A 17,234-nucleotide genomic window follows, 5' to 3' on the forward strand; every position below is an offset into this window, starting at 1 on the left:
GATCCTGATTTTGTAAAGACAGTGCTTTTTAGAACTGATTTTTACAAAAGGATATAATGATGATATTTCCATGAAACGTAACGTTATCGACTTCAGAATCAATGTCTGTAGTAAATGCGTTAGAAGGAAAACGCTATTGCTGGTTAATAGGTTTGTTTATTTGTTATTTGTTTGTTTTGATAGCCTGCTGGCTTGTCGCATTCATGGTATTTGAAGCAATCGCCTTCTTGACTGGGCACATGTAATGTAATTCAATCCTCTCCAACAAGACGCTATTGGTGTATATCTACTTCCATACACTTACTCGTTCCAGTTTCTGTGAACGCTTTTCATTCCACCAAGGACGAGATTGTTAGGCACACTAAACATGAAGGTTTCGTCATAGTTGTTCACATAATCCGTTGTATAGCAGCCGTAGGTATAGTGCCCTGAAGAATCACAGACAAACAAGAGCAGATAATTATGGTCGATTATTAAAATACAAACGAAGAGACAAACAGAGCCCTTCAAAACTCGTTTCTGAGTACTGAACACGACGTCGAACAACAGTAGGAGTTCCTAATATGGACCAACTCCTTTTCTGACAAACTATTGGTGCTAGAGCGCTCAGAACAATTTCACTCGCCACATTTGCCCTCTTTGGATATAACTTGCACATGTCAAAACCATTGCTGACGCACAAAACCGTTAGGCTTTCTTCTTTTTTTACACCCCCGGTATTCACGACTTTTTTCCGTGACCTTTCGGATTTCATGGGGGCTGCCATTTTGGTTTTGATGCGCTTCCTTTTCCGGTTTACGTATTTTCCGGTTTAACATAGCATTTGCGTTTTTTTGTCAGAAGAGTGATATTTGGTTATGAAGGAAGTCAAGTCCGCCATTACCTGCCACCTCAGTTGAGTGTTTACTTTGAACTTATACTTGAACCGTAACAGTGTGTAGCCAGTTCACAAGAACTGTTCATCTTCCTACCAGTTCCAACTGTTGTTATCAATGGGTCGCGCAGCTGGAGGAAGTGTTTATTTCCATTCGTAGCCCAACTTCAGTTCAAAACCAGTCAAAAACTGGCCTTGCCATTCCCACATTACGATACCCTTGAATGACATTAGATCTACGTCGTTTCCGCTTGCCAAAATCCCACATGTTACATGTCTGCTCTTCGAGTTGTTTGGAACTTAGTTCGAGTATTTTCTCGAACGTAACTTTTGACCCAGCTGTCAGGTAGGCATCATTAATTATACGTACACTAACACTGGCAGTTATAAATCATGTTGTGCAAAAGACTCTAAAGAAGTAGAACATTGTGGAAAATCGGGAATGCTTTCTCAGTTTGTGCACCCTGGCAACATTTAGCAGGAGAAAAAAAATGCATATGCCTTCCTCTGCAAAAGTCGCGCGAAGAATGCTGAACGGGCAGCGACGACTAGCTGTTCTTCTTCAAAGTAATAAACTACCCCCCAAACCCTGCAAGTTTGTGCGATTTACTTTGTGGACATGAAGCCAGCAGAGGACTCAGGAATGCCCACTTAATTCCTTGATTGTACTTCCGTCACAAGAACTAAAAGAACATTCAATGTTCGTTAAATCTGTGGATCAAGTGACTCACGAAGCGGAGGAAAAGAAAATCACCGGCAGATCTGTACAAGATGTTGAATTCTGCCAGGGAAACGAAGCCGCCCTCACGGCAGAGAAGTCTCCGCCTACGAAAATCAGTAGATCTAGAGCAAGGTAAATATACGTTTTTCAAAGCTTGTTCACAAACACACACACACACACACGTACACAAACACACACACGCTCACACCATCACACACACACACATGAAAGAGATGGAATAGCTGATCGAGTGATGACAATGTTGATTGATAAGTATTTTTTGGTGCGGTGAACTTGAGGCTATATTGTTCTATCAATCCATCGATATATTTTACACTTTCACCCCAGAAATGAAGCACGTGTACACATATTGAACAAAAGAATCATTTTAAGCTTTCATTGGCATTGTTTCCTTTTTTTGCAGACATGTTGGCAGGAAGTGAGTGTTTCACCCCACTCTTGCAAGGTAGGTTGATCACTGATGACAAGTTCTGATTGTTTTTCCTTTTTAAACGGATGACAATCCGTACTCTGCAGATATATGGATCTAACCGAGATGGATCTAACCGATACACGGAAGCAACATTGGGAACAAACTGTTATTCAATCTGTGAATATTTCATGTGTGAGGGGTATAACTGCAAGTAGCCTACGTTCGCTAATGTAGAGAAATAATTTTTGACTCAAACTTCAAGTTAAATTGTTTCTGCTGTCAGAGCCATCTTTCTGAAGGAAAAATATTTTACATGCCACTGGATTGTTGTATATTCCTTCTTATTTTGCAATGACAGGCTCAGCTTTCATTTGATTGTAATGTGTTTCTTATTTGAAGCTTTGTATCATAAAAGCTCTGTAGAAGTGTTGCACTTGTTTTGCAGACTGCATTAGGCGTGGTACCTATTGCACACACCCACACACCCCCCACCCTGCCTATTTATCTAAAACACCCACCCACACACATACACAGGGTGCTGACAAAGGATTTTTTTTCCATTCTCCTTCAGGCCATCGCTTAATTTCTTGCAGACTGAGGAGCAATGGACGTTTGAGCAGCTCCTAAACCTGGGGCACACAAGCCACAAGGTAAATAAGGTATCAATATATGAACAAATGTTTTCCCTTTGATTTTTATCGCATCATTTTTTCATAAAACTCTGTAAATTGTGGCAATTACACATTATGCCAATAACATTATTATGAAGAATGAAGATTTTCAACTTATCATTGAAGAAATGAAATCAAGCATTTTTGTTCATTCTGTATTTGATTATTATTTTCCAGTCTTTGGGTTGGCATAGTGGGTGAAATAAGGGTGAGGAGTGTCGGTTGGTGTTATTTTTTAGGTCTTGGTGATGTAATATTTTCCCTATGGTATTATTCATGGTTATCATAGTGCAGATTCCAGGGAAACGGTTTTTTGAACAGCCTCTTAAACTGAAAAGCTACAAGGTCAACAACATAAACAGGTTACTGGTGTCTCGGGCATTGATGTTTTTAAAAAGATTTGCACAGCAATTTTTGTGTGTGTAAAGAGATAATGAAAATAAAGCATAACAACTTTTATATTTTTGAAGTGGAATTAAATGTTTTCATTTTTTTTTATTTTGAAGTGTTTTTGTATGCAGGTTTTATTGGATGGGTGGGGGGTGGTTTTGATGGTTCTGATTTATTATGATGTAAGGGTGGTTTTTTCCTTAATTATTTATTTAATTGGTTTATGCAGACTTCATGGCAGCCACTGACCTGACGATATGACAGCCATGAATATCGAACGCAGAAGAAGAAAAAGAAGAAGACAGTCTAACAGGAAAATAATTCTGGTATGCTCATAATGTCTATGCCAGTTAAAAAAAAGTCATGAATTGAAGTTTACCCAGGTTAGACATTAGCATGTCGTAATTGTGACAATGAATGTATCCGTAAACGCACCAAGAGACTTACTTAGAAAAATTGAAGTCATGCATCGTCAATATGACTTCAATCACAAACTGAATAAGGGGAAATCATGTCAATTTGGTGGTCTGGATCATCAGCTGTTGCTCATTCGCTATAATGGTCTACTTGACAAAGCCTGTCTTCATGTGCTTCTTTGTTTCTTTATACCTAGTGTAGACAACATGTAGGCGTTTGCAGACTGTTTATTGTATTGCTGTTGTTTGTTTGTGAGTAAAACTATGGTGTGACTTCAATTGTTTGAAATTTGTTGTGTATGTTCTACTTTGTGTAAGGTGTTTCTCCATGCCCCCAGAAGAACCGACATTATATTAAAACCTTCATACCCTGAAAATACTTGCATACTAGATGTTGTTTCTTATTGTAATGATTGGGGACAGGCAAGCTCTTAAATTGTGCAAGCCTTCAGAAAACTGTCAAGTCTGATTTGCTAGAACAAGCGATATTAACACGTTATTAAGATGAATATTTTATTAAATATGTGCAGGAACTACTTCAGCAGATTATGGCCAGTCTCACAATGCAAGGAAGGTGAGTAAATTGAATTATGTCTTTCCCACCTGTTCTGTGTTTAGTGTCAGCCGTGATTGCCTGATGAGAATTTGAAAACATGTTGCTAACTAACATGAACCCAACCATGAAACGTGATGTAGGTGAGTAGCCCATCTAGAAAAACGAACCTGTTCTAATTCCGAATTAGAACAGGTTCTTGTTTTAAGGTTGGGTTCATGTTAGTTAGCCACAAGTTTTCACATAGAAAATGGTGGGCACCTGAACAAATGTCTGCACATTACAATGAAGTCTTACTTTGTGATCTGATGGTTTAATAACCCCCCCCCCCCACCCCCAAGAAGAAGCTCACATAACTACCAACTACACAATTTCATTACAGAATCAAACAATGGGAAGAATCAGGATTCAGCAGTGCTAGGTCGTTGAGGGGGATAGCTTTCACTGGGCACTCAGCAATGAATAGTTGAGGTTTTCACGGACATTAGCAAAATCCGGTAACCTACGGACAGTAAATTTCACAGGGAAGGGAACAAGAACGTCAAAAATGGAAAAGTATGTTTTTTCTTTCAAACCATTGATAGAGCTCTGAAGCTTCACACAAGTTTTGCAGAGAGAGCACTCGGCCTATTCATTTTTGGCACTAAAACATGCGCACACACAAAAAGAAAGTTTTTAAAAAGTGGCGCCGATGTATTCTCACACTCACAGCCTTAGAATATTGCAGTTTGTATGTTACCAAATTGAGGAATGATTTTACTCCATGCAATTACCTGACCAAATCTGCGACAGTCGGGCAAACTTCTTACAAGTCGGATTGGGCCTTCAATCAAATACTCAGAAACCAGCAGCTACTGTAAGTAATACTAGTTTTGTTGTTATTTTTTACAGCTTGTACTGAATGTGTTTTCTTTTATCTCCTCAGAATCGAGTCAGCCAGGGAAAGACCATTGAGAGGGAGAGCGCACAGTAAAGCATATATAGCATGCACTTCGGTGGACCAGTGCCATCATCTTCATAACAAGAGATGCAGATCATATTTTCTTATGTTTAAGTATAGCTGTTAGCAAAAGTATTTGACGATTCTTCGGTACGACTTTCGTGTTTAATCCTATTAGCTTGTGCACAGCCCCAAAATCTGTTTTATTTTGATTTATCATTTATAGTTTGAATTTTTTTTTAATGGAATTAGTCCAAATGTAAATACATCTAAGGTTGCAATATTGTTTTCTTGTATATACCCTTAAAACTACCTCTTCGTGTAAACAAAATTTAATTGTAAAAAGAAGTGTTTGTTCAAGGGAGATAATTTGAAGCAATTTTTTTTTTAATCAGTAAAACTGCGTAGTGACATCCTCAATGAAATAAAAAGAATAAGGAATAAAGGTATACACACAGGTTGTACCCATTTTCTTGATTGCACTCAGAATTATTTTACAAATAAAATTCAAGGGAGGCAATTGATATGATAAAAAGGAAGAATTTTTCTTTTCTTAGAATACTGTACACATTTAGTAAAGTATAATTTACAAGACAAAACACAGGGTTTTTTTGTGTTTTTTTCTGTGCCTACTACTTGACAAGAGAACCACGAGATTTGTGCAGATTATTTAAAATTTTCTGCACAGTATATTTTACAAAGACAGATCCATACAATATCTATAATTTTGTAATAGATGTTTACAATTTGTGGGTATGTTTTTTTTTTAAATCAACAGTTCGGATAGCCACAACAAGTGTGTTTGTCTTGTGATTTGAGAGCTTTAGCACTGGATGCTTAGAATCCTCTTGATCATTTACTTCAGTAGGTTAAGCCACCTTCTCCAAAATCGTCTCTCCTATTCTGTGCTTACTGCAGTGGGTTTGACAAGAGAACCACGAGATTTGTTTTTGTACATATGTTGCTTTTATTCTGTACACTTTAATATTTTAATCCTATGTGCACATTTTTTTTTTAACTGTGTTTTTATTTTCTTTTTTTTTCCTGTATTCAAAGTGTGTATGGAAACCACAACCTGTCACAGCAGTATTATTAATCTGGATCTCCCTGCTAAGAACGTAATTAACAGAACGTGTGCATGTAGCTAAAGAACTTAAAAAGAATTTCTGCTACTTCACTCAAAATACGTCCATCCTCACACTCATATTTTCTTAAAATAATATTTGTTCATACAAACATGTTTGCGAATTATTCAATTTTGCGTAAAATATTCAATTACGATTTCTTTGTGTGTTGCAAAATTATGTAATACAATTATGCAAGATCAAATTCAAAACAGCAATAAAGCTGCTGACGGCAGAATACCTCTGTTGACTTCTCTATCTGTTGGGTCAAACTATGCCACAGACATGTTTCTTCTAGTAGCTCAATATCATGTGATACAGTCTCAAAGACAGAACAACGCAATAACCTTTTTTTGTGTAGATTCGATTGACTTTTTCCTGAAATAAAATATTCATGAAGCGGGTTCTGACTGAGTTAATATATTTCTGGAAAGCTGAACAACGCAATGCGTTTGTGACTGGTGAAGAAGCAGAGCTGGAGCTTTTTGTATTGTTTGTCGTTGGTTTTATTACACACGCACTCACATACGGTCAACAAAATGTTGCATGTTCCTGCTTGACAAACAAATGCCTGCATACATGTGTGCACGTTCGAACGTACGAACATTCATACCAGTGCAAACAATCTACCACTTCAAGTTCAACACCCAAACCCCACACATTCCTCCAAAAGGAGTCTGAAATATAATACTGGCATTTGTTGTATTAATTATAAACGAGGACCTCAACTTCCATTGTCTAGTGCATGTGGGTCTCATGTTATACGTGTGAAACCACTTACTTAAAAAAGAAAAAATCTTGTAAGCTTATCAACTAAAAACAAACAAAAAAAAGAACAATTATATTCTTAAACAAACTGGTTAGAATAACAGATTTAGGAGAATGCAATGCAAGGAACATCTTTATCTATCGGTCGATGCTTAGATCTAGAAAAGCACCCACTTATTCCAGTATTATAGAGAAAAAAAATCCAATTGAAAAAGTTTCAGATCTAGACAAGGCAGCACTAGCAGCAATTTTAGCTAGCAAAATCGAACCTGCCCTGCAGTCATGCAAGGTCGAACCACTTTCCCTGCCTAGTGGGGGTTTGGCGGGTAGAGGGCCGGTGCTGGCACACTCGGAGTGAAACGACATGTCCCCTACTTCGATAGCTTCTCCGGATTTACGTGTACAAACAGCGTCCGGGTTTACCGCTTCGATTCTAAACCCTAGTTTCTCATGTTGGTAACAAACTGGCTATTTGTTTATCAGATGTGTCGTTGTTCCACATTAAATGATGCTAGAATGCAAGGTCGCAATCATTTGGTTATCAAACCAGGTTGTGTTCTTTTTTTTCATCACTTTTTTCCGCGCAAACAGTTTTGCGCCATTTCTTTTGCGCAGACTGGGCGGGACAGGAAGCGGAAGCGCATCCCAGTTCTGATTGGACAATGATGCCGACGCCCACTTGACCCCCACTACAATGTCAAGGTCGGAAAGTCGTGAATAGGGGTGTGTATAGGTTTCGCTCGATGTGTTTGTGTGTTTGTGTTCGCATATAGATCTCAAGAATGAACGGACCGATCGTCACCAAACTTGGTGAACAGGTTCTATACATTCCTGAGACGGTCCTTACACAAATTGGGACCAGTCAAACACACGGTTAGGGAGTTATTGGTGGATTAAGATTCTACAAGGACTTAGAGAGAAACATATTCATGGTCAAAGGGAAATAACCTTCTCAGTTGGTGGCAGTGAGAATGGGTGCAGTGAGAATGGTTATTTCCCTTTGACCAACGGGGGTGTTTTTCCTACCTCGAAGGAATTTCTTGGTTTTTTTACATTTCTGGCATCATTGACTCTAAATTTCCATTGCAATAATCGTAAACGCTCTTATTCCGTGCAAAATCGTGCCAAATTCCAATAATCTTTATCGAGTTCAACGTCATATTTAGTTTTCCAAAAGCGTGCAGCACAAGGTACCGTACTCTTCGCCGTCACTAGCAAGTGGCGAAAGTCGTGTGGCGCGACCGCTTGTTTGGTCGTCGCTGGCTCTGTGTCCCTCCGTCCGTCTGTCCGTTGGTCCGCCCGTTGGTCCTCCGACACCATTACCCATCTAAATAACTTGTGAAATAATGATTTCTATTTCACACTTTGTAAATGTATTGATACACTTAAAAGGAGCATACACCTCTAGCAAACATATCGAAAGCATTCCGGGTCAAGGTCACTACTCAAGATCACAGGTCAAGGTCACTCCTTTTTTCTTGTACACTTCAGACGACGCCTGGATTTAAAAAAAACAAAAAATTCCTCTGATAGGAAAAACACCCCCGTTGGTCAAAGGGAAATAACCATTCTCACTGCCACCAACTGAGAAGGTTATTTCCCTTTGACCAACGGGGGTGTCCGTCTATACGTCGTTGTATAATTTTAATCCACCAATAACTCCCTAACCGTGTGTTTGACTGGTCCCAATTTTTGTAAGGACCGTCTCAGGAATGTATAGAACCTGTTCACGAAGTTTGGTGACGATCGGTCTGTTCATTCTTGAGATCTACTTGCGAACACAAACACACAAATACCGCCACAAACACACAAACACATCGGGGGTGTAAAAATATTGCATTCAAACGTGGCGGGCAAACAAGTACACACCCTCAGAAAGATAAATGGCTCCTGATTCTGATTCGAAAACGTCATTCACACGGTTTTGTTTTGAGCTGTCATTATTTTGACGTTCTCCGATGTCTTCCCGCCTGGCAATTTTATATATACCTACCGTTAAACACTCACGTCAAACAAATGAGTATGTACATATGACAAGATCCTAAATGTGAACCACACTATTCCACTTTATTTTCGTCGGTGTTATTCGAGAATAACAGGGCGGAATAACACGTTAATTCTAAATCTGTACATAACCAAACTCAAACATTGTTAACATCTATCTCCGCGAACCTTAAGGAAAAGACTATCTCATTTTCTGCATCGCTTATGTAGCCAAAAGATTGTGGTGAACCGAACGATGGACTTAGTAGTGCTGAAACATTTTTTTCTTGTGTAAATGACATTTTCTTTCAGCACTGCGAACACTCGCAGATTTACTTTTCTGTGCACTCCACTTCGCTCTACACTATTGTTTTTGTCGGCGGTTGCGATCTTTCGGATCTGAATCACGATATTCATTTGTATATCCCTCAATGAAACCGTTCATTACATCAACAAACATGCCATCATTTAACAAACTATCATTACATTTTTTAAAAAGGACCACGCTTTATACGTGTAGTATAATATTTCATACCACATATTCTGTGGTCACTTCGTGCAATTGAATATATGTGACCCTCCACCACGGAATGAGTCGCATGTCACCTTTGCATGATTTTTTTTCTTTTTTTTAACCTCAGTTGCATGCAGGTTGCTACTACCCTTCTTATTTGCCTTTTTTTTTCTTCCGGCTGGGAGCATCTTTCTTCATAGGTCCTTTTTTTTATCAATCAAATTCTTACATTTTTAAATCAACAGCCTAAATAACGGGTTGAAAAAAACAAAAACAGAAAAAAAACCTTAAATTTACTTCTTTTGCCCTAATCTTTTTACCTCTATCATGGACAAATACCAATAATGGACAATTTTATTAAAATATTTTACAATTACCATTATTCTCAGTCTATATGTGTCGCAAATCTAACTCTGAATTAAACATGCACACAATTTCTATTGGTTTCCCGTATTTGAATTTTCCCACACACATTTTTGCCACAGTAATAAGTAAATTGATATGGTTTACTAAATTATTTGACATACCAGGTGTTTTCATGTATCCTAACAGTGCTGTTTGAACATCAATTTTTATATTAACATTATACTGCTGAAATACTTTATTGGTAATTCTTTCCCAAATTGGATGTATAGCAGAACATTCATAAAAGAAATGTTCCACAAAATCAATCTTATCTGGACAGAATAAGCATTTGTTATTCATTTTAATTCCCATTTTACACAAAATAAAGGGTTCCGTTCGCATTTCAGATCAGCTAAGCCAGAACAATCAGAAGATATGGCTACTTTTTTCAGCAGATTAAGAAGATATTTTCTTCGTTGGGCTGAGTTAGCAGGAGTAGGCGCAGATTTCGATAAGCTGGTTGATTTACTGCTGAGGGAACAAATTTTTTCCTCTTGTTCCACTCAACTTGTCACATTCCTAAGAGAGTCAAAGTTAACCTTCGCGGAAGGAATGATCGAAGCAGGAGATCGTTATCGAGAAGCACACCCTACGCAGTCCATGGCAGCTAAAGGAAACCCTGAACCTTTTCTCAGCAATCTGAGTTTTGGTAGCCAGTCGGCGAACACGGGCAATTTTTCGGGCTCAGGAAGGGGTAATGTACCTGCACGCAGATCTGGCCGAGTGTTTAACAATCGTGGAAATCGAGGGGACCAAAAGCATGATCGTACAGGACAAACAAATTATAACTCTTCAGGAGGGTTTCACAGGGCTGGTCAGGGGGCACCACGTACAGGCCGGGGGCGTGGCTGTTACACATGCGGTGACACATCACACTATCAAAGGGACTGCCCATCAACACAAGCTCATTTTGCAAATGTGAGTGTCCCTGTAGCGGTAGACACCATGGTAGGGATGTCAGCATCCGACAATCTACCAAATACAATTCAGACTTGTAAAGGCACAGTTAACGGAGCTGACGTTGTCATGTTGGACTCTGGTTGCACCACTGTGGGTGTCCGCAAAAGTCTTGTTTCAGACGATCAGTTAACGGGTGAAACTCAGTCATGTAGACAGTTTGACGGAACGATTGTTCATCTACCTATGGCAACTGTTAGCTTGGATTGTCCCTATTTCGCGGGGAAAGTCACAGTATGCGTCATCGAAAACCCTGCCTGCGATGTCATACTTGGCCGTATCCCGGGAACAAGTTTCGAGTGTACACAGGTGACCAATGCGGTACAGACACGTGCCCAGCTTGCCAGGGAAGCACGACCTTTCCGCCCTCTGCTTACAGCTAAGGCACCCAAGCTAGATATTACCACTGATAAACTCAAGCAGTTACAAAAAGAGGATGTACACCTGCAGGGGCTGTTCATCAAAGTTTCACAGCCTCCCGCGGAAACAGATAACGATGGGGAATCGTTTTCTATTCGCGACGGCCTTTTGTACCGTCGCATATTGTCAAAAAGATCTCAGAAGGTGACGTGGCAATTAGTTGTGCCGACCGACTTGAGAGAGTCCGTTCTCATAGCCGCACATGACGGTTTGTTTGGTGGTCACATGGGAGCGGGGAGTACCTTCAAAAAGATCGCCCCTTTCTGTTTCTGGCCAGGGTATAGGAGGGACGTCAAGACGTATTGTCGTTCTTGTACTATATGCCAGAAGACGTTTCCAAAAGGACGTGTTTCACCAGCACCATTGCAGCCAGTTCCCGTGATCGACACTCCGTTTTCACGGGTAGCCATTGACTTGATTGGACCGATCTCTCCTACATCTGGCAGAGGGCATCGTTGGGTCCTAACGTTAGTTGATGTAGCAACACGCTATCCTGAAGCAATGCCGTTGAAATCAATTACAACAGAGGCAGTGGCAGAGGCCCTGGTGGAAATATTTTCAAGAGTAGGGCTACCGGACGAAATCCTGTCTGATAGGGGGACACATTTTTCGTCCGACTTAATGCGAGAGGTATGCCGCCTACTGTCTGTTGCGCAACTGCATTCCACACCATACCACCCACAAACAAATGGTTTGGTGGAGAGGTTTAACGGGACCTTAAAATCGCTTCTCAGACGGCTTATGGCAGAAAAACCAAGTGATTGGGATAGATATCTTCCAGCAGCCATGTTCGCCTACAGGGAAATTCCCCAAGAAACTACGGGTTTCGCACCATTCGAACTCTTGTATGGTCGAATTGTCAAAGGCCCTTCACAACTTCTGTACGAGACATGGACACAGACCCGTCCTGATTCTCAACAGCAGATCGTCTCTGACTATGTTTCTAAGTTAGGGTCTGTCTTACAGAACATGGTCCAGAAGGCTCAGGACGCGGTGCAATCTTCTGCGCTACTGTCTCGTCGCCGTCAGAAGACTAAGGCAAAGACACGAATTTTTTCGGCGAATGAGAAGGTCTTGGTCCTTTTGCCACAGAGCCACAAGAAGATGTTATTGAAGTGGCACGGTCCGTACCCTGTGGTAAAACGAGTCAACGAGTGTGACTACTTGGTGGAAACATCACCAGGTATACATAAACTGTTTCATGTCAACCTCCTTCGTAAGTTTGTCACACGTGATCCACCACTTGTTTAAGCTGGATCAGCCCTTGGGGTCGTATCGGAACAGACAATCGTCCCTGAAACTGATTTGGAGAAGGTTGAACTCATGTCAGTGCCAGTGGAACAGACTGAATCTGTTCAGGATGTGGTATTCCACGAATCCTTGCCACTGATTCAGAAGTCCAATGCCGCTTCGTTATTGCAAAAACATGCACACATGCTCACTGATTTACCCGGTATCACCGACCTCATTGAGCATTCCATTGAACTCACAACTGAGACAGTGGTGAACGTACGCCAGTACCGCTTACCGTTTGAATCTGAACAAACAGTGAAGCAGGAGGTCGAAAAGATGTTACAATTGGGCGTCATTGAACCATCAACGTCACCATTCTCATCTCCAGTTGTTCTCGTCAAAAAGAAAGACGGTTCAACACGTTTTTGTATCGACTTCAGAGCACTGAACAAGGTCACCAGGTTTGACGCAGAATCTATCCCAGACCCAGAAGTCCTATTCGCAAAACTACGTGATAAGCAGTTCTTTACAAAGATAGACTTGACGAAAGGATACTGGCAGATTCCGATGGCTGCCACAGACAGACCGAAAACGGCGTTCAGAACGTCGCGGGGGCTTTTCCAATTCACTCGCATGCCCCCAGTACTTCGCGCGAATGATGCGAAAACTTGACCTTGAACGCTTTTCATCGTTCAATTTTTTCGATGACATCCTTGTTGCCAACAATGAGTGGGAGGAACATCTACAGTCTCTGGATGGGGTGCTTTCTGTCCTGCACACTCATGGTTTGACGGCGCGCCCTTCAAAAGTGGAAGTTGGCATGGATTCTATTGAATTCCTTGGACATCGCATTGGGCAGAACACCATGGGCCCAGTGCCTGCCAAAGTTTCAAAGATACTGCGGATCAGTGTTCCTACCACAAAGAAACAAGTCCGGGCACTGCTTGGCCTTGTTGGATTTTACAGGCGCTACATTCCAAACTTTGCGTCAGTAGTGGCACCATTGACTGATCTCGTAAAGAAAAAACAACCCTCCAAGGTCAAGTGGTCAGACACCTGTCAAAAGTCTCTGGAGTGCATCCAGTCCGTTCTGTCGTCCGAACCTGTGGTCCTTCTGCCGGACTTTCAGAAGGCTTTCACCGTTCGCACAGATGCTTCCTCTACGGGGATCGGTGCAGTCTTGCTGCAACCGAACGAAGAGGGTGAATTGCGACCAATTTTGTACGCAAGCAGGAAATTGCTGGACCGAGAAACACGCTATTCAGCAATTGAAAGAGAGTGTTTGGCCGTTGTCTGGGCGGTTGACAAATTCCATAGATATGTGTTTGGTCGACATTTCTTTGTCGAGACTGACCATCGACCTCTCACATACTTGTTTGGTTCACGCACAGCCAACCATCGCTTGTTACGATGGGCGCTGGCGCTACAGGACCATTCCTTCACGGTCGTACCTATCGCAGGTGCTCAGAACCACGAAGCCGATGTCCTCTCTAGATTATATGTTTGAAGAGTCAGAGACAGAAAAGGACAGACGACTCATTTTACCTGTCTAGATATGTTTGAAACGGTTTGAGCATAAGGGTATTGAACGATGATTCCGATGTCGGGTGGCATTTCAGTCCTTATGTTGCGGTCATTTTCTATATTTTTCTCGTACGTTTTCTGATAAGGAGTATTCATTGTCTTGACCAGTATTGTCATTATTCAGTATCGTATTTGATGGTATTTCCTAGATGTGACTAGGCATGTGAGTTTGTATTGGGTACGCATTATGGTATGATAACAAGTGACTGCTGGGGAAGTAGTGCACAGGGTTATTTTGCGTACAAGGCTGGTTTGGAGGCCTTCATTGTGAGCTTTATAGGACTAAGTTTGCTTCTATAATGACTCGAAAACCTGTTGATGGGAATTGTGTCGCTAATTCAATGCGTGGTGCATATTAGTAGGACTTGAGAGGTATTTGAAGGTCCAAGTTGCTGCTTTTCAAGATTCTTTGCAGTTTGCATACAGGGCCAAAGTAGGGGTTGATGATGCACTATTGTTTATGTTACATTCTGTGTACACACATCTGGAGAAGAGCTCTGCTTGTGTTAGAGTTATGTTTTTTGATTTTTCTTCTGCCTTTCAGACTATTCAGCCTCATCTTCTGGCTCAGAAATTACAAAACATGTCTTTGCATCATAGTACAGTGAAATGGATTCTGGATTATTTAGTAGATAGACCACAGTTTGTACGATGGAATGGTACTTTTACATCTGACATGATTAACACTTTCACCGGAGCACCACAAGGAACAGTTTTGTCCCCTTTTTTGTTCACCCTGTATACATCTGATTTTAAAGTACAAGGAGAGTCATGTCATCTTCAGAAATTTTCTGACGACTCTGCCGTGGTTGGTAGTATTCTTGATGGTGATGAGAGCTTGTATAGAGAACGTATTGATGATTTTGTGTCTTGGTGTGATTCCAACTTAGTATTAAACGCAAGCAAGACGAAGGAAATGATTTTTGATTTTCGCAAAAAGAAAGACACTATCCATCCTGTAGTCATCAAAGGTGATGCGATTGAGATAGTCAGCGAGTACAAGTATTTAGGTGTAGTTCTAGATAACAAGCTAAGCTGGTTTAATCATGTTGATGCTGTTTTTAAGAAGACGCAGTCAAGATTGTTTTTCCTGCGCAAGCTGAGATCATTTCATGTGTGTAACAAGATGCTGTACATGTTTTATCAGAGTATGGTGTGCAGTGTGATGGTGTTTGCATCAGTGTGTTGGGGAGGGAATGCCACTGCAAGGGACACTGGCAGGCTGAACAGGCTGATAAGGAAAGCGAGTTCTACTGTAGGCCAGAGCCTTGACACCCTTGAAGTCCTTGTCGAAAGAAGGCTTGCCAGTAAGTCCAGAGCTATTCTGTTCGACCCAGGGTATCCCCTCCACGACGCACTGATGGATCTCCGCATCACACGGAACGCTCGGTTTCTCATGCCTAGGTGTCGAACGGAGCGTTTTCGGCGTTCTTTTCTTCCTGCAGCTGTGAGATATTTTAACAGCAACCGAGCCATTGTCCTGGCCACAGACTATCAGTGATGCCTTTTAAATGTACCTCTTAGTGATAGATTTAATATGATTTGATGACTGTTTGACCTTTGATCATAACTAGTGCTGTGAAAATGAGCTCTAGCTTTGTTGTGATGGTGTTGACACTATATTTTGCCCAATTGAGTCTAACTACCTGATGGCTAATCTACTGTGATACCTGTGATAACTGATGATGATTACTGTTATTGGTTTTATGTGTTTGGTTGGTCTCTTCTTTGGTAGTGCAATAGCGTTAATTATGGATTGTTGTTATCATCATTTACATAAAAACTTATCTGTTAATCCAAACAATGATATAATTACTGTGATGTTCTTAACTACACTTTAACATGGAATGTATGTATGTATGTATGTATGTATGTATGTATGTATGTAGGTATGTATGTAGGTATGTATGCATGTGTATTGGTGTGTCGGTGTGTCAGGTGTGCAAGAAAAAAGGGTATTTTTTATCATGGGTTTTATGAATTTTCTTCTCTTATTCTTTTATAATTATTAATTAATGACCTATATGTGCTGATGACCAATTTAATTTCCTTTGTTGTATCAATAAAATGTTATGAGTTATGAGTTATCCCACGAGAAGGAATTGTAACAGGTATGAATGGATGTATTGCTGATCTGACATGAAAGTCGATTTTGGATGTTCTGAATTAGTCAACGACGTATTTTCCAGTTTGAAGTTGTTTTTTTTAACTATCTTTGTGATTTTGTGACTGTGACAAAGGATCTTTTGCACACTGGTTACCGGAACATTGTTAATATGTAAATAATGTGTTTGATACAAAAAAATATTACACTTCGTATAATATTTTTTTCCCGGGGGAAAGGGGTGATGTTACGAACATGATTTTGATTACTTGGGTATAATATCATGTCAAGTGCAAGCACCTATGGATGCTAGGGTTGACAGCCTAAACACGCACGGATTTTTGTCTTGTCACGTTGCACGTGAAGTTTTTGTGAATCCACCCCAACTGGTGGACGGGTGAGCTGTCCCGGTCACTTTTACCTGAATTGTCACAGAGGACGGATGGAAGTTAAATAGAGTGAATGACTTGCCGAAGTGAGGTAAATATTCTTTGATGTTGTATAACCGATTTAGTTAGAGTATCGAATTATTAGTAGTGTTTATGTAAACTGGCCAACTCCATGCATATGTATACAACATTGCCAGTTTACACGCCAGAGACTTATTATTGTCGTTTTCTTTGTACGTCAGACAAAAGGGAGGAACCGAGGAAGTATGAATCCGGCAACCCCCACCGCCATAGTCTCCTTCGGCAGCGGAGAGCATGAGAGCATGACTGTAACATAGCATCTACGTTTATCCAGTGTCACTCGTCATACCAGCATGTCTACGGTCACCGTCTTCATCTCTGTCGTCTACCATTGGTCCTGTTAACCTGATTATCGCCATTATGCACATCGTCTTCATCTTTACCCTGTGTCATTCGTCGTCGTCGTCATCATCATGGAAGACTCAAATGTGGTAACGTGAGAAAGTGAAGTATGCATGTGTGTGCGAGTAAAGGCCAGTTAGACAATTGATTTTGTGTATGACCAGAATTGACAGTTGAATAGTTTGCGTGTTGACATTAGATGTATTGTGTAGTATTTAGATGTAAAGGACGAAAGTAAATTGTTAAACTGTTTTTCCCTTCTTGAGTATTGTTATGAGTGAGGTCGAACCTGGAATAGAGAGTATGAGTGATTTGTGAGTACATCATAAGTA

At 40.6% G+C, this 17,234-nt stretch overlaps 2 long non-coding RNA genes across 2 annotated transcripts in view; one reads left to right on the top strand and one right to left on the bottom strand.

The window, feature by feature from the left end:
• The window catches only part of LOC138976539 (uncharacterized), a 28,300-nt gene that overhangs the window by 1,664 nt on the left and 9,402 nt on the right, over nt 1-17,234 (bottom strand). Inside the window, exon 4 of the long non-coding RNA XR_011459056.1 lies at nt 305-428. This is a non-coding gene — a long non-coding RNA (uncharacterized lncRNA). The remainder of the gene's footprint in view (nt 1-304; nt 429-17,234) is intronic.
• Nucleotides 452-3,550, top strand: LOC138976540 (uncharacterized). The gene is made up of 4 exons (XR_011459057.1): nt 452-1,727; nt 2,020-2,061; nt 2,600-2,678; nt 3,319-3,550. It is a non-coding gene; the product is annotated as an uncharacterized lncRNA (long non-coding RNA).

The sequence above is a fragment of the Littorina saxatilis genome, linkage group LG9 (assembly GCF_037325665.1).
Source record: "Littorina saxatilis isolate snail1 linkage group LG9, US_GU_Lsax_2.0, whole genome shotgun sequence".
In the NCBI taxonomy this organism is placed as follows: domain Eukaryota; kingdom Metazoa; phylum Mollusca; class Gastropoda; order Littorinimorpha; family Littorinidae; genus Littorina; species Littorina saxatilis.